Source organism: Vigna unguiculata, unplaced genomic scaffold (genome assembly GCF_004118075.2).
Source record: "Vigna unguiculata cultivar IT97K-499-35 unplaced genomic scaffold, ASM411807v1 contig_313, whole genome shotgun sequence".
NCBI lineage: Eukaryota > Viridiplantae > Streptophyta > Magnoliopsida > Fabales > Fabaceae > Vigna > Vigna unguiculata.
Window position 1 is genome coordinate 19,346 of NW_021011020.1, and position 21,061 is coordinate 40,406.

At 32.9% G+C, this 21,061-nt stretch overlaps 2 long non-coding RNA genes across 6 annotated transcripts; one reads left to right on the forward strand and one right to left on the reverse strand.

Annotated features, from left to right (window-relative positions):
* Positions 1 to 13,721: 13,721 nt before the first annotated feature.
* On the reverse strand, positions 13,722 to 14,610 carry LOC114171662. The gene is made up of 2 exons (XR_003601616.1): positions 14,435 to 14,610; positions 13,722 to 14,073 (listed from the first exon to the last, which is right to left on the reverse strand). It is a non-coding gene; the product is annotated as an uncharacterized LOC114171662 (long non-coding RNA).
* Position 14,611: 1 nt separating this feature from the next.
* LOC114171659 lies at positions 14,612 to 21,011 on the forward strand. Of its 5 annotated transcripts, none has more exons than XR_003601611.1 (6): positions 14,612 to 14,876; positions 15,155 to 15,256; positions 16,197 to 16,320; positions 17,383 to 17,472; positions 18,413 to 18,724; positions 19,135 to 21,011. It is a non-coding gene; the product is annotated as an uncharacterized LOC114171659 (long non-coding RNA). The 5 variants fall into 5 exon arrangements; XR_003601610.1 differs by having other exon boundaries at positions 14,631 to 14,961; XR_003601613.1 differs by having other exon boundaries at positions 14,631 to 14,961; positions 16,197 to 16,300.
* The last annotated feature ends 50 nt before the right edge of the window (positions 21,012 to 21,061 follow it).

Here is a 21,061-nt window from a genome sequence, read left to right on the forward strand (position 1 = left end):
TACTAAGATTAGTTTTTCAAGCTTAGACAAAATTAATTGGGCTGTAGCATTTTTCTATATTAAATGCATTTAAGTGTTAGATTGTCAAGGTTGTGTTTATAGTTCTTTATGAAGTATGTAATTGTATTAAAACACACGTACTCATATTTAGTGTTGTTTCAAGCATTTCAACAACTTGTATTTCTTTATTTGTAGAAGGTTAAGATCCATGAATACTTTCATGTATCTTTAATCATATTTCTTGTAAAAACTTTTCATTTTCATTCATTTTTTCATTTTAGATGAAGCAAGTAACACGTAAAAGGTATGTACAATTCGTATCGTTGTCATTCTTAATTTTAGGATGTTTGATTCTTCTTATGTGGTTCCTAATGCCTCTTAAGGTTTAGATAAACACTTTACAGAAAATGTTAAATATATTTTTCTAAAATATTCTTATGTTAAAAAAACATATACAAATATAACCCTTCAACTACCAAAAGATATGATATGTTACCTAATGTCACATTTTTTAGGACACATGTTTTCCCTTTTTAATCTTTGATCATTTTATGATTCCAAATTCTTATTATTCTAACCATAATGAAAACCAGTCTAACATTGACTCATCTTACATACCAACGAAGGACATAAGTAATTACTCTTGCTCTTGTGTATTCTTATATGGAAAGGTATTTAGTCTACTTGTAATTCATATTTTGTTTTTAATTATTTTGAGTTACCATAATATATCTTTATCATATTTAGCAATGGAGGGAGGTTTCCTTGCCACGAGGATTTTCCTTTTATGCTTAACTTCAAATTTGGAGCTTAATGTTTCCTTGCAGTGAAGGTTTCTTAAAATGTTACTTAGCGTCAAATTTCATTACTTAGTTGTAGGCTTAAATTTTACTTTTTCTTAGTTCATCTTTCTGGCTTGAGCTGCAACTTTTGGGGCTTAGTAACAACTTCATATTTTCTTCATTTTACTTGCAAAAGAGCATAAAATGTATCAAATTTCACTTTTTATATTTTCTCATAACCACAATATGTGTAATTAAGGCCTTTATGATCATTCTTTCATAGAATTAATACAAGATAAGTGTCTAAATGACATGCAATTTAACTAATACTAGATACTTAACAACATGTCCCAACTTTAGCTCTTTACTTGTCCTAAAAAAAAGCTTGAAACAGTTCCACAAAATGGTTTCAAAAAGATTTGATCATGGTTGTTTAGAAATTCATAAATCACACTTTATCAAAAAGCTAAGAGAAATGCAATCAAGTACTTGAATTAGAACTAATGAAATCAGTTTGACACAAGTTATCATAGTTAAAGATTAAACACAAGGTCTCTCAAATGATTTTCTGCTTAAGTGCATAATTGCATCCTTCGAAGTTGTTAAAGTGTTTGTTGTCTTATCATCCTTTACAATTGTCCACTTAGCTTTGTATTTTCATTCTCCACAGCTATGTAGACATGATTGGCAAAGATCACAAAGGTCTTTTGGGCTTGTAACGTGGTTGGACTATAAAAAAACTTTGTTTTTCAAGACAAGCAAGACTTACTGCTAAAAAGGAAAACAACAATTTGCAAGTGCTATGACTCTAGCCTATTCCAACCATCTTTTTGTTTTGTTTTTCTCTTCTGCCAATTTCTTTTCAATTCATTCCTATTAGGTACTATTTGTTTTGATTTATCATTTTCAGATTTGAGGTGTCCAATTTCAATTTCCTTTTTGCTGCCATTTTCATTTTTCTTTGCATTCTTGGGTATGCTTTCAGCATACCCCAACTTTATTCCTTCGTCTATTTCACAAATCACCAATCCATTCATGGCACACACACATTCATTGTATCCTTCTCATCATTAAGAAGGGTTTGATTTCCTACATTCTATGCTCAGGTGCATGTTTAAGGCCAAGGTTCAAAAGGATATTTTTCATTCATAATGAAGTAGGGTGGTTGTTTGGCCTTGGTTTATACAAAATATTCATCTAGTGTTTAGTACTAAAATGTTGCCTAAATTATACAATTCATTAGACTTTGAGTTCTCTCTAGCGTAGCTCCCTCTTCCAGACTTCCTTCCTTAAGAGTTGACCTCACTTCTCCTTATAAAGCTTTCTTCCATCTTCATGTATATCTTAAAGGAGTTAGGAGAGAAGTCATCATGGACCCTCTTGAAAGCCCTTTATTGTTTATATTTATAACACCTTAATGCATATTTTAATAAATATTGCTCTAAGTAAAATTCTTACACTTAATTTGTTGATTGACGATTGGGGTTTGCTTAACCATATTTATACTCTTTTCTTTACTCTTTATGCACTAGTGCATTAGGAGAGTGGCATTTATTTGGTAGCATCAACGATAACTTATCATTATCTAAGAGCGATTTACGTATTTATGAAAATCAAAAGTTGTTTATATACTTGTAAGAGTGGTTTGTGTACTCAACTTATAATCATTGATTTAATTTGTAGAATCTCTTAAGCATAACTCAAGAGTTTAAAGTAAATCCATATAAAATTTGTGTATTATTTTTTATCACTTACTAGAAAGTCTAGCAAGAAAAGAGTTTAAGACTCTATTGAATCCCTCCTTCCATAACTATTTATTCCCTTTCTCTTTTATTTTTCTTTCTATCTTCTTTATATTTTTTTTTCATAATTTGTTTTTCTTATTTTTATCACTTTAATCCACCACATATGGACCTTTAGATTTTTAATTAAGATGTGCTAAAAGGGAAAAGTTTTCTTAGTGCATACCAATAAAGTATAAACCAACGTCTTTATGTGATTTAGTGAACAACTTTTTATAATACCAAGGATTTATGCCCCGTTATTTTTGTTACATCATCTCTATTATTTTGAAAGTCTCTTTCTCTAATTTTAAAGACCTAAAGTATGAAGTTAATTCACCGCCTGTTAAATGTGTTGGTTGATTAGAAACCTTCTAAATACAAAATATTTTTAAATAATGTTCGGAGATTTTATATCTTTGAAAATATAATTAAAGTAAAATATGTAAATAAATATAAATCTCGGAAGTTCACTCTATAAAATGGAATTGAATTTAAACTTATTTTCTAACTCTGCAAAATAAATAAAATGGATCATCAAACTTGAACATTTAAAATATATCCAGTGACACATGAATGTGAGATTAAAAATAAAGATAATTTAGTTGGCTGAGTTCAGGAAATTATTTCTATGAAACGATAATTCACTATTATGGAAAATTATTTGAAGGATGTTTCAAAGAGGTTTCATAGAATTTATTTAAAGTCATTATACAAATACTCGTGTTTAAGTTTATATTCAAATTGTGAGAATTTTCTAAAGAGATGGCGAGTTTTTAGTTAAATTGTATTGCGATGCGAGACATACATATTTAAATAGAAATTGAATACACGCAAAAATTGATAAATTCTCATATTATTTCGCCTTTCACTTATAACTTTTTGAACTTTTATCATTTTCATTATCCAATGTTTCTCTCAATTGTCATTTCAAGATCTTACCTTAAAAGAAGATCAATTAATTAATATGATTGAAGATGATTTTGTAGTTATTTGTCGGTATAAAATGAAATTCTTTGCATAAGTAAACTCTTAATTTCATCTGGACAGTAATGTATGCGTGTTTTTCCAGTAATAATGTTAATAATATAAAGTATATAGGCCTTGGCCCGGCCTCCATGCTTTTTCTCTATCTTCATCCACACACTTTAATCTTTTTCGCTTTTGTCTTTCCTTGTCCTCTGATTGTTGCCATAAACTAGTTAATATTCCCCATCCCTCTCATCACATAGAGAAGCTAGAAGTCCATGGGGTTTTAGCTTGTGAAGAAGAAATGTGAGAAAGATCTTGGTTTAAACTAGTGCCCTCAACTCAAGCAACAACAAACAACCAACAGCCTCACCCTACGGTCCTAGTAGAGTGCAACAGAAACAGCCCAGCTACTACTATCTAATGGGGTCGGAGCAGAATCGATTTCCTCAGCACGAAAGAGTATCTTTCTCACTCCTTCAATCTCACGTGTCCTTCTATTTACTCTTCACGAATTTCATTTCTAAACCACAACACTTATGCTTTATAGATTATTTGCCAGTGTTATAAGGGTTTTTCGGGTTAGATCTGAGGTCCCTAGTACATAACCTAACCCCAAACTTGTATATTTTCGGTTGGGGATCGCTTCTCATGTTTTTTCATTGCCGTTTTCATTCTATTAAGCACATATCCTCCTCAGATCTCACGTCAGACGACGATAGTTGCTTTAGTTACTTAGTTTACATATTGGGTGTCATTGCTTTTCTGTATCGTCTTCTGGTTATACTTGAATCTGTTAGCCTTCGAGAACATTATGGACGACAAACAATTCTCACGGCCAGAAACCCGCCCGAGCTAAACTTGGACCGATCTGATGGCTGAATTATTAGTTTTCAAAACTACCCTTTTTTATCATTTAGTAGTAGCTTTGTAGAGAAATATTTCCCCATAAGCTAGTGTGAAGGGCGGCTTACTTCACTCCTTTTGGTGCAATTGGCCTTTTCTTTTTTATATTTCATTTCAATTTTGCATTCAGAATCTAGATCCATAGTATCACATCCACGCTTGCTTTATGTTTTGTTGTGTTACGTAAACCGTGATTTTGAAAAACTACTGAGAATTCTGTATGCAGAAGGATTCTCATGTTTTTGTATGCTATAGAGATAAGAAAATAAACCCATACAATCAATAACTATTTGAGATTGTTTTGTTTTTATCTTTTGGTAGGTATTGAAAGAATGCTTGTCTCTTATATAATAAATAGAATTTTTGCTTTATCTTTCTTTTAACAACCAGTAGATTCTTTCTTTCTCTTTCTTTTTTCCCTTTATGTGTGTAGGTTTGTGTCATATCCTAATAGCCTGGACTACCCACGTGGATAAGGTTGTCAAACTTTCACACTAACTCATAAACTGTTACAATTTTACGAGGGGTAAAAAACAAACTAACTTTCTAGATAAACTCCCATCAAATTTTGAGTCAAGAAGCTAGCTTGAAATCAAATACAATTTTTGACCCCCAAAGTGGCTGTGTCTATCAAGGCCCAAATGATTTGGAGAAATTAACTCCTTTTTAAAATATTTTCACTTTAGTAACTTATGTTTCAATTTTTGAACAAATGATTTTGTCATTGATGTAGTTTGATCTTTTAGTTCTAATGTACTATCAAACCTTATTATTGTGGTTTGATACTTTGCTTTGTAATATTAAACAAACTTTAAGGGTTCTGTTATATGGTTCTTTTATATATATATATATATATTTCTTCATAATTAGGAAGTATATGATGTAACTTGAAGCTAGAAGAATCTATACTTTTAAAATAATAATTAATTACTACTTGTATACAATTTTAACATAAGTTTCAGATTCTCATTCACAGAAGGAAAAATAGTATTAGAGTTAAATTGATGCTTTTGTGGAATGAGTCTTAAATGACTGTAAATTTTGTGTGCCATTGTAAATTATGGCTATTGAGATAATTACTTAAGAACGAATGGGGTGAGAAGATGAAGAGTCCTGTATTAGTTTATGATACAAATTTTGCTATCAGCAAGATAAAATTATTTTTAAATGCACAATTTATGTCAAATTTTCTGAGATTTGTCCTATAAAAGCTTTATAACGTCAAATAGTTCTGCAAATTGGTAAACAAAATCATGTTAAAACTTGTACTGTTTTTGTGGTTTTGTGACTTTTGATTTTCATGTAATTTCATAATTTGGCAAGTAAGGAAAGAGTGGAACTAGGGGAGTTATAAGATTAAGGAATAAGTCGTAACTTCCTGAAGGATTGCCCAGTTTTCCTTACATCCGCCAAAAGCCACTGTCATTTCAAATAAGTTATTTGCTATTTTTGGGGTTATATACAGGGTTCTGGCTCTCAGTTTCATACAGTTTCTTTTGATTAGCATTTATGGGGTCATGCTTAATGTAGTGCATTTTATTTATTTGGCTTGAATAAACTGCTTTTATATTTCAAGAATTATTTTCAGGATCTTGATCAGATTTGAGAATTGACAACATTGTTTATTTTTACCCTTTATTGATTGGCCTATGGTCTCCATAAATGAGCCTTCTTTAATAGATACATGCAGATTTTGTAATGCCTGATTCTTCTTATTTTTTCCTTGCACTTCTGTTTAGGAGTAGGGCTTATTCTCCACTATTATGAAATCTTTCTTCTTTCTCATTAATAATACTGGATTCCAAAAAAAGAAATAAACCAAAGTAAGTATCCTCAGCTTGCCGCATCTTTGTATGTATCTCTTAAAAAGGGGTCAACCATTCTTTTACTCCTATGCTCTTTTTCTTTTCGTGTCTATCAACCTTTGGGATAAAAATAACTTGAAAAGTTTGGAGTTTTCTTTCAGTGCTCTAAACTTAGTATGCTATGAAGTCAATAATGTAACTATCACAATGAATGGGGGGCACACTTTTTCAAAATCTGAGCTTGGGTGACACAATAGGTCCTTGCATTTAGGAAAAACAGTTGTTATATGTGAAGGAAACATGGAAGTCTTGCATCTTTATGTCTGCAATTTGTGAAGCATGGCCAAAAGTCGAAAGCCAGACAGGTTCTTCAACCTGTGCCTGTTGTTGGACAGTGTGTGCTGCATGCCCCTTTGCTGGATAGCTCTGGTACCTTGCTTCTATAGCTATTTACCTAAACCTTCCGGTCTTCCATCTTTGATGGTGCCATTGGGTTTCAGTTTCAGACACAGGTGGTGACACTTAGCTATTTACACCCATTTAACACTTAAAATCTTTTTACCCCAATTTAACAGTTAAAATTATTTTACACCCATTTGACACCTCAAATTTTCTTACACCCATTTGACACCTAATAATTTTTACACCCGTTTTACACATAAAACTTATTTACACTCATTTGACACCTAAAATATTTTTACTCCCATTTGACACCTAATATTTTTTTACACCCATTTGAGACCTAAAACATTCTTACACTCATTTGACACCTAAAATATTTTTACACCCATTTGACACCTAAATTTTTTTTTCATCCATTTGAAACGTAAAATTTTTTTAAACCCATTTAACACCTATAAATTTTTTACTCCCATTTGACATCTAAATTTTTTTTACACCCAGTTGACACCTAAAATATTCTTACACTCATTTGACACCTAAATTATATTTACATCCATCTGACAGTTAAAATTATTCAACACCCGTTTGACACCTAAAATTATTTTACACCCATTTAATGTAACATCCCAATACTTAAAACTAATAAAAATAGGGAGTTTCATCATAGTTCCAAAACAGATAATCCAGTGTACAAAATATATTAATATGGTCTTACAAAAGATATGACTATAAAAATATATCACTTATACACTTAAACTAAACTAATAAATTCTATACTTAAATTGACCACTACTAAAGCTCCCATTGCAAACCTTCTCCTCAACACTAAAATGATGGTTCTTCATCCTCCAAAAGCGCCTTTGACAATGCAACCACATTTGCTCCCACCGAATAGGTGATCATCGCAAAAGGAAAACATACAACACGAGACAAACACACAGGAAGCAAGGGTAAGCTAATTTGATAAGAAATTCATGCAATTCAATTATAAACAAACCATGCAATCTTTCTCATTTTTACCAGAATCAGATAGGCCACCACAACACAGTACAAATATATTACTCTAGACTCGATATCCTTATTATGTAAGCGACATCGGATCTCTTGGTGGCTTGCACCTATGAAGGTTCCCAAACTTTGTAGAGTTTGGACACAAGGGGTTATCACCCAACCACTCCCAGGGTAAGTCTCCTTCGCGTCTAAGACTTGATCAAGTCCAAAGACTAGGACCTCCTGCTACTCCTCACGACATAATCCATTCTGCTCTATCTGAGCGTGAATGAGTTTCTGGTGTTTTCGCTCAAGCGAGAGCTGCTCGCTTAGGCGAAAATACCAGATTCCCAATCTGTTCTCACATGCAACAGTCCAGAATTCATGCCCACACTCAATCATATACCCAATCACACATTCCAAACATCAATTCAGCACACAATTATGCAATCAAGTTCATCAAACATGGTTTATATGTGAAATTGATTTTTTTGGGCCGAGGTGACGAACATTTGGATCGAGGTCACCGAGGTGACTAGCATTTGGGCTGAGGTGGCCGAGGTGACAAACAAATATACCTCCAGTTTTGGCTGATAAGACCCAAAAAAATCAATTTAAGCCGCAATCCTTAATTGAAGTAAGAACCACTTGTAGAATAATCCCCGGATTGAAACTTGGGGTTAGGCCTAGACACAAGGTAAGATGGGGCTATTGTTTGATATAAAGGTAAACAAAGGGAGGAGAAACATTTCATTCCAAATTTTATTTCCACAAAACAGAGTATGTTGACATAAAGGCTAGCAACATACCATTCAAGCATTATCAGAGAGAAATAACAAAGAATACAATAACTTTAAAGCTAAAAGACATATAAGCATGGATACTTAAAGCTGCATACAAGACAAACCACGTGATTCTCTTTTAGTAAATCATAAATCTGCACACAGAAATTAGAGTTTCATAATATGGCTCACATCGTATTGTGCTAAAAAATTTCTCAATAATTAAAATGCTTACACCATAGCTCTTTCACAAAGTAGGCAACTAAGACAGATCATGTTATCATGTTATCAAAAGACTGTTCTTTTCATTTCACTCAAAAGTAAAGTACATTCTTTTCTCTTGGCAACATTTATATGTAAATTACTGATGCTTGGCTCCAAGACTTTCAAATTGATTAGGCATGAGCAACTCTAGCATATTACAACTTCAATCATTTAAAAACTCAATAAGCATAAAAAAGAAATAATATTAAAAGGTAACAAAGCTCTCGTTGAAGTTATTTTAGTGTAATGTTGTCTTCATTGTTTACTAGTAATGTCTGCAATACTACAATTACTCATTACACAAATCACAGAATAACCACCAAACAAATCACTTATACAAACAAATCACTTATACAAACAATGGACCCCATTTCACTCCCTATCTCTAGATCTCTTTCACTCTTTATCTTCACCCAAAACCCTTCTCCAAAATTTTTCAATGTACTCTGTAATTCTTGACTGTTTTATTTGTAAACAAATCCATCACATCAGTATCCATAACCCTCTTTCTATAGCCTAAATACTCACATAATCACATATATATATAGGAAAGACCTAAACCAATAAACACACAATAAAGGTGCAATTACAACTTCACTGGAAAACCATATCATATCACTGAAAATCTTAGAACCCAAACCAATACCAATCCCAAACACAAAAATGTATCAAAATAAACAAATGTCTACAATTTTATAATGAATGACGATAAAAATCTCACAGGACAATCACAACACCGTCTTTGACCTTCACAGGGGAAGCATTAGCGCCACCACGTGCTCGACCTCCTCGGCAACGGGTTTGAGCTTCTCAAATTTCTAGTTGAAGATTCGTGCTTCACGCACGAACTTGATTTCGAAGGACTGAATTTGAGACCTATTAAAATGGCGACTGGCAGCTTAGGGCTCAGGTACCGCACTAGTGAGGTTCCAACAGTAGTTGGCGAGGGCGAGCGGCGGATCTTGCCGTCAGAGGCCCAGTTCGCGAGCTTTGGTAGTTGACGCTGATGGTCGTGGTGGATGAGGTTTCAGGAGGCTGAGGCGTGGCGGCTTACGGAGGAGGAGCGACAAGAGATAGAAATTGTAGAAGGGGAGTGTTCTGTGAGGGTTTGGTTCCGGTGAGGTTTTTCGTGAATGAGTGGGGAGGTGTTATCTTTTTTTTTTTCGTGTGTTGTTCTGTTGTTCTGAAGTTTGTTAGGATGAGGAGTGTGTGAAAAAACGTCAAAAAAATTGTGTGTGGGTTAGAGAAGTGTGTGTTAGTGTGAGATGTGGAAAGCGAAAAAATCTGCCACGTGGAGTCGATACAGTGGATAAGGATTTTTAGGTGAAAAAGAAAAAGACAGGGTGTGGATAGAAATATGGATCGGACTTTATGAGAGGAGAACATGGGTGGTAGTATTCTTTAAGTGACTAAAAAAACTAACTTGGTCAATTAAAATGGGTCAAAATTAATACGAAATTTTGACTTTTTGAATTTTAATAGTAATATTATAGATGAAAAAAAGATATGATTAACATTCTTTTTTTCTAGTATTTCTATCGCTAAACATAATGGGATACGTTTCGAACTCGAAAAAAATTAGTTAAGTAAATGACTCAAAAACAACAACTTAATCATTAAAAAATGGTCAAAATTAACACAACATTTCAACTTTTTGAATTTTAATAGTGATATTAGTGGTTTGAAAAAAAAATATGATTAACATTCTTTCCTCTAGTGTTCCCACCGCTAAACACAATGAGACAAGTTTCGAACCCGAAAAAAAATTAGTTAAGTATTGTTTAAGTTACTCAAAAGCAACAATTTAGTCATTAAAAAAGGGTCAAAATTAACACAACATTTCGACTCTTTGAATTTTAATTGTGATATTATTGGTGCAAAAAAAATATCATTAGCATTCTTTCCTCTAGTATTCTCACCGCTAAACACAATGGGAAAAGTTTCGAACCCGAAAAAAATTAGTTAAGTATTGTTTAAGTGACTCAAAAACAACAACTTAGTCATTAAAAAAGGGTAAAATTAACACAACATCACAACTTTTTGAATTTTAATTGTGATATTATTGTTGTGAAAAAAAATATGATTAGGTTATTTGCTCTAGTATTTCCACCGCTAAACACAATGGGATATGTTTTGAATCTAAAAAAATTTAGTTAAGTATTGTTTAAGTGACTCAAAAACAACAATTTAGTCATTAAAAAAGGGTCAGAATTAACACAACATTCCAATTTTTGAATTTTAATAGTGATATTATTGGTGTGAAAAAAATATGATTAATATTCTTTCCTCTAGGATTCCCACCGTTAAACACAATGGGATAAGTTTCGAACCCGAAAAAAATTAGTTAAGTATTGTTTAAATGACTCAAAAACAACAACTTAGTAGTTAAAAAAGGGTCAAAATTGTTGGGATTTTTAGGGCTTTTGAAAATATGAGAGATAAAGAGAGATATATGTGATATGTTATATGGAGGAACATGTTTTTATATTTTATTGATATATCCTATATATAGAGCAAAGGCAAAGTCATGCTTGTTTATAGGTGTTTCACAAATAATTATGACTAGGATCATGACTCTAAAGTCTCCCAAAGAAATTTGGGAATACTTGAAAGCAGAATATGAAGGCAACGAGAAGATTCGAGGCATGAACGTTTTGAACTTGATAAGGGAGTTCAAGGTGCAAAGAATGAAAGAGTCAGAGACAATTAAAGAACACTCAAACAAATTGTTGGGTATTGTTAACAAGATAAAATTAATGGGAAAAGAGTTTCAAGATTCACTACAAAAAAACATGTAAATACCGACGTTTATTTTTGTAATTTACGTCATTTTTAACTGTCGTTATTTACTTGAGCGACGGTTTCCTGAAATGTCGTAATTTGTGTCGTCCCAAAGTATAATACGGCGGTTATAGATGAACCGCCGCAACAACCGTCATTTTATACAACGTATAAAGTGGCGGTTTAAAGAGGCAAAAAGCGTCAGTTAAAGCTGACGTAATATTTTCACTGGATGACAAATATAATGTGAAAAACGACACTTTAAACTGACACTATTATCATTATATTATGACATTTTTAAATGTCACCAATTTAATTAATTACAATTTATTATGAGATTAATTACGTTATTATCAAATATATCAAATGACGTAATTTTAATATTTAATTATTTATTTTTTTTAATATTTCTCTAGGATGCCTCATTAATTCGTCTTGGTTTTTTACTGATGCATGCCATGTCATAGAATCACTTGTCTTAGGAGACATAAATAATCTTTGCAATCTCGGCTTTAAAGGAAAATAACGCAATATCTTTGCATATTGTTTCTTATTTTTATCTTTCCATTTAGACATCTTACACCGTTTACATTCTTCTAAGTCTTCATTCTCTTCACCCCAATATAGCATGCAGTCTTTTGGGCAAGCTGGCATTTTGACATAGTTAAGACCAAGCTTGCTAATTGAATTCTTGGCCTCGTAGAATGAGCTAGGAAACTTAGCATGTTCAAATGCGTCCTTTAGCAACTCTAGAATCAATGTCATTGCTTTGTCACTCATTCTACACATGCACTTTATATGATATAACTTCAACATGATTGATAACTTTGAATACTTTGTACAACCATCGTATAATGGTTGGTTATTTTCCTTCAACAAAGCATCAAAATCTATATTTCCTTCATCACGCATCATATTAGCTTGCACACCATCATCTTCGGTAGCCCTGTCAAAATCATTAACATCATTTCCCACAAACCCGAATGCATCATTCAACATGTCTTCCATTGGATTTTGAGATTCTAAAAAATCTTGAACCACATTTGCACTTCTACCAGCCATGGAATCACTTACACTTGGTCCTTCACCATGCATATACCATGTTTTGTAGTTTTCAAGAAAAGGTCTGCATGTTAAGTGTTCTAGAACCGCATCCCTAGTTTGCCATTTATTGAAACCACATTTTGAACATGGACACTTAATAACACGACCATTACCATGTTCAAAAGCAAAATCCAAAAAAATATTCAATGGTGTTTCGTGGTTTAGAAGTCCACGATTTATCTATTGGCATGACTACAAAATAAACACCAAAGAAAAAAAAATCATTACTTAGGAAAGAAATCATACAAACAAGAGGAAGGTGTTCTATCCTCAAAACAAATAAATGAAAGAGTTAACTAAAATAATTAGTTAACCAAAGTATTCATTCAAAGCAATTATAAAATAAAGGACAAAACATATATATTTTATCCTCAAAACAATTAAATGAAAGAGTTAACTAAAATTATTGAATTGCAAAGAACATGACTTAAGCTCAAACCTTGATATTATATGAAATAAGCTGGACAAAGTTTGCAGCAGCTTTAACTTTCAAGTTGTCCAAGTTTTATCCTATACAAATAGAGAAGGTATATATCAAATTGGAGTTCATGCCATGTAATATCCGATTAGAGAGAAAAAATTGCTGCAGATCCATGCAAACATCAACACCAATAATGTACCAACATAAATAACTAGTATGCAGAACCCCAAAAAGAATGTATTTGTTAATAAATTTCAGCCAAAAATACAGAATATGAAAAGAATATGCATTGAAGAAATTAGTCTAATTATGCAGCTAATGTAGCAGAATAAAACAGATAAAATAAGTGAAAAGAATATGCAACATAAATAATCTTACATAATCATTTTCCTAGAAACCACAACAGTGTCTTTGGAAAAAAAAATATATACAATCGAAACTTTTAGGCATGATGTTTGGAGAACCATGATGTTTGGAGAAATAATTCATTGCACATAAGCATTGTCCAAAAAACAACAAAACACAGAAGGGGAAAAGTTATGTCAATGCAAAGACCTTAATTATATCTCTACAAGTTTAATTAACAAAGCACAGATAATTATATCTCTACAAGTTTAATCCTTGCAGTGTGTGACATCAAATTCACCCCCACAAAGTAAATAATTCTCAGCCTATAAACATGGCATATCATGTTTATAACCAACACATCTGACAGTATCACATACATAGAGATGTTAACCTTGACAAAATTCTTTTATAAATCTCACGAATGAAGCCACTTGGCAATTAACATTTCTTAATTAATGTGAGTTATACAAAAAATAAAAGATACTAGGAGGAGAAGTCTTGGTAGCCGTAATTTGTGTTGGGGATAAGATTAACGCTCCATCCAAGTCAATAAATAAATTGAGCACGAGCCCTGTTTTTTTGGTGACCATAGCTTGAATAGATTTTAAAGAAAAGATTAAACACCAATGGATGTTAATAAACGAGTCTACCATATAACCGTGAGCTAGCACTTGATTTTGATTCACTTCTTCAAATAGTCACTTCTCAACCCAATCCATTTGTATCTGGAACAATGGACTAAAATATACATGATAAGACAAAAAAGAAAAAATATTAAACTTGTTTCTAAAGTTTGCCAGGATTTTTTCAAATCCAACCCCAAAAACTGACAATTGCAAGTGACAAGTGATCCGCAAGCACAAGCAACAACAGCGAACTATGTACGATATGAAGATGAAATGCAATCAACACAATATGTCAATGCCACTCAAGCTCGACAGAAATAAAGCCATTCATTCATTCAAGATATTTTGACAAGGTATAGACATCACAAAAATGTTGCTCGCACAGAAAACCCTAATCATAAAATTGGCCACTCAAATCAAAAATAGGCAAGATTAAATTCAAAAACGCAACAATACATTGATGAATGTCATACCAGAAACAGAAAAGGAGTGGACTGAGGCGCAAATGCGAGCAATCGAACCAAATAACCCAATCGAGCAAATGCGAACTGCGGCAATCTGAGGCGCAAATGGAGGTGCAAATGGAGGCGAAGGAAGGAGAAAGGAGAAAGAGGTGAAACAAAAGAGGGGAAACGAAGAGGAGAAAAGGAGAAAGGAGAAACGGAGAGCGAACGGAGAGGTGAGCGAACAGAGAGCGTCACATCCAAGGATCCTCGCCCAGCTAGAATGGCAGCAGCGAGAATGGCGAGGCTGCGGAGGAAGGAGAGGAATCAGATGGTCTGAGAGGCGTCTGGCTCGTCGAGGAATAGTTCCTCAGGCACAAGGAAAGCACTATGGAGGCAATCGACCACGATGCCGAGCATGAGAGCGGAGATGAAGGTGGAGCTGACGCTAGTGATGAACACGACGAAGACGGTGAGCCCAATAACTAGGGTTTCAAAATCTTTAACCGATACAAAGCTCAATTGATTTGTGTGGTGTGTTGAACTTGCTCTTTTCGGTGGGTTTTTATCTCTTTATCCTACTCTGTTGCGATTTAAACATTTAAGAGACACTAAATCAAACACTCATTTAGTCTGTCCAAAAGAATATGAATTCAAGTTTTTTAAATTTCAATTTTCTATAATTTTGATAGTTTTATTGTATAATTAGGAAAATTTATTGAAACAATTTTAATTTATTGTTTGATGCAGAGTATTTTGCTGGAGAGAAAGAAAGTGTTTTGCAAGTAAGTTCATGTTTTGCAAAAGGTGCAATGGTGCTTATCATTGTTCGGTCTGCAACCTCCTCATAAGGTAGAGTTTGTAACCTTACTAGTGAGCTTAATATTAATTTTATACTAATGTTGGGAATTGAATTGGGAATTGTTGTTGAGTTAAATTCCTGATGTGAATATGACCTGAATTGGTTACTGCTGCTGTCACATAATTTTTACTGTCACAGCTTAAAAATTTTTGCGGCCATGTGATTTGATGTTGTCATAGTCCAGTAAGGGTAACTGTTGTTGTTGCCATGTTTGTGTCACAACTAGTTTGAATGAAATTCTTGGACCTGTGCATAGCATTTTAATATAGCAAGTAAACGCCATTTGAAACCAAGTATGAATTAATTAAATACACTTGCATAGTTTGAGCATAAATTTACTATGTCTCAATTTAAGTTGATGTGAATTTGGTTAATAACTCTGTTTTTATGTTGTGCTGATTTGCTTAACGTTGCCAGTTGGATTCACGAATACCAATCATATAGTTCCTTTGATAATACAAAAGTAACTAGTTTATTGTTATTTTAGTCAGTTTTCATTCATAAATTGATAAACTAATATGAAATTAAAAAGATAAATATAACTGCTGGAATATGGTGCAATAAGGAGAAATGAGCGGCACTAATAAAGTGTTTAAAATTAATTTATATCTGTTACCACAAACAGTTTAGAATTAATAGTGATAAGTTTTGTTATCAATTTTAGAGCTAAAGCATCACTTCTTTTTTTTATATGATTTTTGCCTTGATGTAGGTAGTTGACTTTTCTTTTCGGCAATATTTTCATAATGTTTCTTTCGGAGTGCTCGTGAATCTATAAAAAGTAATAATACATTATTTTTAATAATTTTGTTAATGTGTTTTAATATTACTATGGTGTAATGTACATTGTCAGTATGCTACCAGTTTTTTTATATTTTATTTTAACCGTAGTTTTCAATCACGTACCAATTGTTAGGAATTGTTTTGCAGTTCAATTTTGAAATGCTAGAGTGGGAGGGCAAGGATTTCTTAAAAGATGTTCTGTATCCAATCTAAGGCCTATAAACGTGAAGGTTGAATATTTCATTTTTCAGGTGTTTCTGCTGTAGTCCAGGTTGAAAGTCTTCAATGCTATGCATTTCTTTTATAGCCTGGAACTAGATAGATAGAAACTTGGACTTTTAGTTGACTTTTATCTACACTCTTTAAGAAATAATTAAATTAATAGTTAAAGAAAATATTTTGGAAGAAAAGTAATAATTTTTGTCTTTGTCAGTTTATTAGTAAAATCTATATTTTTAATATTTATTTTTTATCATAAATATTAAAGGTAAGTAGGGATATTTTAATGTATGATCATGTATACAGCTTTATAGTGTGTATTGTACCATGGTGTTAAGTTTTATAATTGTTGAGTAACTTACGAGAATAAAGTTACTAGCTATTAAAAGATAGTTACGAGAACCCTTAGAGCACACAAAATCACTTGACGAAAGCAGGTTGCTCTCTATTGTTTTTCCAAATTGTTTTGATGGTATCTTATGTTGCTTCTCGATTGTAGAGCATTTATGTAAACCAACAGATTCAAAGACACATTTTCTCCTTTTCGTCGAAGGGATGTCTGGCTTCATAGTTTTAGCATTTGTTATTTCTCTCCTTAACAAATCATTTGGTTTGCTTAGATGCCAAGTCCAGTACACCACCAATATTAATATTAGAATTTTTAACATCTAGTTGACCCTTATAATGCTTAGGAAATTTTTTTGCAGTCTGTTAGTATCCCCATACAAAAAAATCATTGGCATCATCATTAAAAACAAATGAGACACAATTATTGCATTGTATTTACAAAAAATACCTTTTGAGCTTGTCCATGAGCCACAGTAAATTCCTTAAGTGCTTGAAAAACTCTACTTAGAAAATTTTAGTATAAATTCCTTTTTCCACAACTTAAATTGGAGTTAATTTTGAATGTGTGACTTCATAGGTATTCTTCCTATCTTTAATTTATACACATGTATGTATCTATGCATTATTTTGAATATGATTTTATGTTTAAGGTGAGGTCATACATTTTGTGTTGTATCTTTTATCTATAATTCTATTTTTTAAGCTGATGTCGCAATTAAATGTTCACAGCAGTTTATCATAGTATAAAGTGGTTGTTGTTTTACAGGGAGAAAATAATGACAACTGCAAGGAAAGAGAAAAAGAGAGAGAGGCTCGAAGAGAAGAGAAGCCTAAGAAAGCAACTTTGTTGGAAAAGGTGAAAGTCAATCCTAATGTTACTCATACACATAATGTTGGAAAGGGTTTATCGGTACAATAGGATAAACCCTTGAAGGAAATATGTTATATTATGAATTTCAGATTTCCATTTATTTTTAGTGAAAAGTATTTTGTATTGCTGGAGAGAAGGAAGTTAAGGTTTGCTTATTAGGAAAGAAATAGAGGATAAAATGGTGTTTCTAAAGGTGACAGTGATTGAGGACAACAACCACCTTTTAATAGGAACTGATAATAACTGGTATGAGCAGTCATGTACTGTTAGATGCTAGTATAATAATATCAGTCATGTTGGCAGTTCTGGGTAGAATATGTGCTAGAAAATAACTCGCATTGCGTCAGCAGTTCTTTATTAGAATTAGATACTACTGTGATGACAGTTATTCGTAGAGAATAACTGATGGCAGTTATTTAGAAGTTGTAGAGTGTGTAATTAGGCAAAGGGGATTGCTATTTGCAGTTTGTTTGCCGAGAATAATACTCTGTGTAGGATGTCTGTCGGACAGCAAGTGCATTGCTTTGCTACATTGTTTTTGATTTCATGTTCTGCGTGCTGGTTCACCTATTGGTGCTCTATCACTTTTAGATTCTAAAGTTTTAGCATTTTTTGCTGTGGAAAAAAAAATCTGATTATGTCTTTGTTATAAGAAACATTTAATTTGCATTTACTTCAAATTAAGCATACTACTTGACTGTAACAATGTTGCTGGTCTGTATACAATAATTATAGTTAATGAGTTCACATTTGACCAAATTTTTTCTTATTCAAAGTTTGAATAACCAGTTACCTAGTTCTATTTATTATCAATGTTTGGTTACTTATTCACAGGTTTGCACACATGCTCTCACAAACACACATATAGTTATATTTTATGCTTATCTATGGGTACATCTTTGATCTCTTGGTAATTTTTCATCAGCTTGAAGATGGGGATTCTATTGCTGCAAGCATGCTGCAGGGCTCTCAAATTAATAATGAAAAAGAAGCTGGTTTAATAACTAATTCCATTAATAGTGTCACTCAACTGAAGGAGAGGTTGTCAAGTCATAATCCATACAGAGGCAAGTCTGACTCCGTTAGGTTTGTTGAGTATTGGGTTCCTGTACAAATATCTAATATGCAGCTTGAACAATATTGTTCTATTTTACTGTCAAATGCTTCTATTCTGCGCTCCTCATCAAAGGTTGATAGCATTGAGGCCGTTCGTGATGTTCTTATATTAACTCGGAAGGTTAGGTTTTACTTTCTAAATAAATTGCATGCATATCATAACATCAAAAACAATATAAAGTTGCATGAAATAATGTATTTATTATTATTAGATGTTTAGTGCTAAACTGTTAACAAGTTCTTACTACTGAGCGATATAATTACAATGAGTATGACATCAATATAATCAATTCAGTATTATTAATAAAAATTGATTTTGTTTTATATTGAATTCATTTCAACATCCTATGCTGCATATGAATTGATGCTAATTCTGATTTGGTGTTTCTGATTCATAATTAAAATGAATTTGATATACTAACGTGTACTTTTTTTATATTTGATTTGGTGTTCCTTTTTATTAACTCCAGAGCTGTCAAGTGTTTGTGTATTTTCTTAATAGTTTATTTTTATTGTGGTATCTCTCGACAGTGTTGTAGTCATCCCTAACAAGGGTCTCGAACCGTCTCAGTATCTTGATTTTGATTTAAAAGCAAGTGGCAAGTTGCAACTTCTTGATTCAATGCTTGAGGAGTTGAGAAAAAGTGATTTAAGGGTGCTCATTCTTTTTCAGGTACACATTTCAGACTGTCTACCCATTAAGTCATTAAATTTACATCATCATCTATTAGTTTCTTTAGCTTCATAGTTATCAATCACAATGAGGAGTGGCTGACCACAAAAATGTTGTAGTTGGGTGACTCTAGTAAAACTAAAACTTGTGAGGGAGTCTCTATGTTAGTGAGGCACATGATAGACCAAGTTCAAAGTGAGGTAAGCCAACTCAAAGATAAGACATTTTTCAAACAAGATGCATCATTAATAAGTGGATTTGCTCTTTAATTATTGATGGAAGAAGTAGTACCAATGTGGTTAGCACAAGGTTGGTGGAAAAACTTAGCTTAGAAATCATTCCTCATGCTAAGCCTTGCAAGCTTACTTGGATAAGTAAGGAGGGAGAAATAAATGTCAATAAACGAGTCCTAATTAACTTTTCAATAGGAAGCTACAAAGATGAGGTCCTATGTGATGTTCTCATGGAAGTCACACATATCTTACGAGGTAGGCCATGACAATTTGATGAACAACTTTACATGATGGCCATACCAACAAATACATTTTTTTCATACATGGGAAAAAGATCACTTTACTACCTCTATGATTTCTAGTAGTTAATAAGGATGAAAATATAATAAAAGAAGAAAAAGAAGAAAAAGAAAAAGGGCAAGTCTTTACCAAGGTGTTAGTTGCCTACAAAAAGAGTTTTCCAAAGCAAGATGTGCACCACCATTCTTCCTCTTCTTCCCAAACCAAGAAAGAAGAACAAAGGCACAAGCAAGAGAGGAAGAGTGGCTTATAAAAGTAACATGGCCTCTCCAAGGCTAGGGTTGGAACCCTTAGAAAAGATGGAGAAAGATCTCAAGAGAAATTACTTCCTCAACTCAAGTCAAGCTCCATCAACAAGGATTTCAAGAATTTGAGGTCAAATTCTCTCAAAGAAGGGGAGGATGATGTAGGCTTGACCCTTACCAAGGATAGTGGCCCAAGACATATGGTTTGGAGAACCCATATGTTTAGATAGGGAGTTACCTAATCCCTTCCATTGTCTTAGCTTTCATTATGTTTGAATTTTCCTAAGTTGACTTTGGTTGACTTGACTTTGATGGACTTGTTGACTATTGACTTGAGTTGACCTTAGTTGACATGGTAATCCTTATTTATTTGTTTTGTAGGTTTGCTTATGGTAATTAGGAGAGAATGAACACTAATGGGAGTGGATTAAGACATGTCTACATGGAAAGCATAAAGCATAAAACATGTGTGATGTGGATGAGAGAGGAAAACATAAAGCATAACACATAAAGCAACATGAGCATATGGTCCTCCTTGTACCTTGGACGAAATTCACACAAAGAGACCACCTAGTCTACTCCATTTTTGTCATCTTATGTATTAGGTTTAACCTAGTTTCTAGAGGCTAGAGTTTTGTAATTGTTTAGCTACCCTTTTGCACTTTTGGTTTTTGTTTAGAGGCCCCTATAACTTTCTATTTAAGGGGTGCTCTTTGACATGTACGATGGTTGATCAATTTGAGTATTTTCTATATTGTTTCAACCACATTTTCGTGAGCTTTTCCTCCAAGGAGTGGAGGTTCTCCTTTGCCTTGTCTTAAGTAATCAAGTGACGACACAACATCACTTATCTCCAAGGGTTGGTTAGCCTTATGGCCCCACTATGAGTGGCATGCTCCCTTGCTCCATTACCATCTTCTTATGCTTCCATATTCTTCTTGTTTTCCTTCATTTTAATTTGGCAATTGTGTTTGTGTTGTTATCTTGTTTCATTTTCTTGTTCAAAT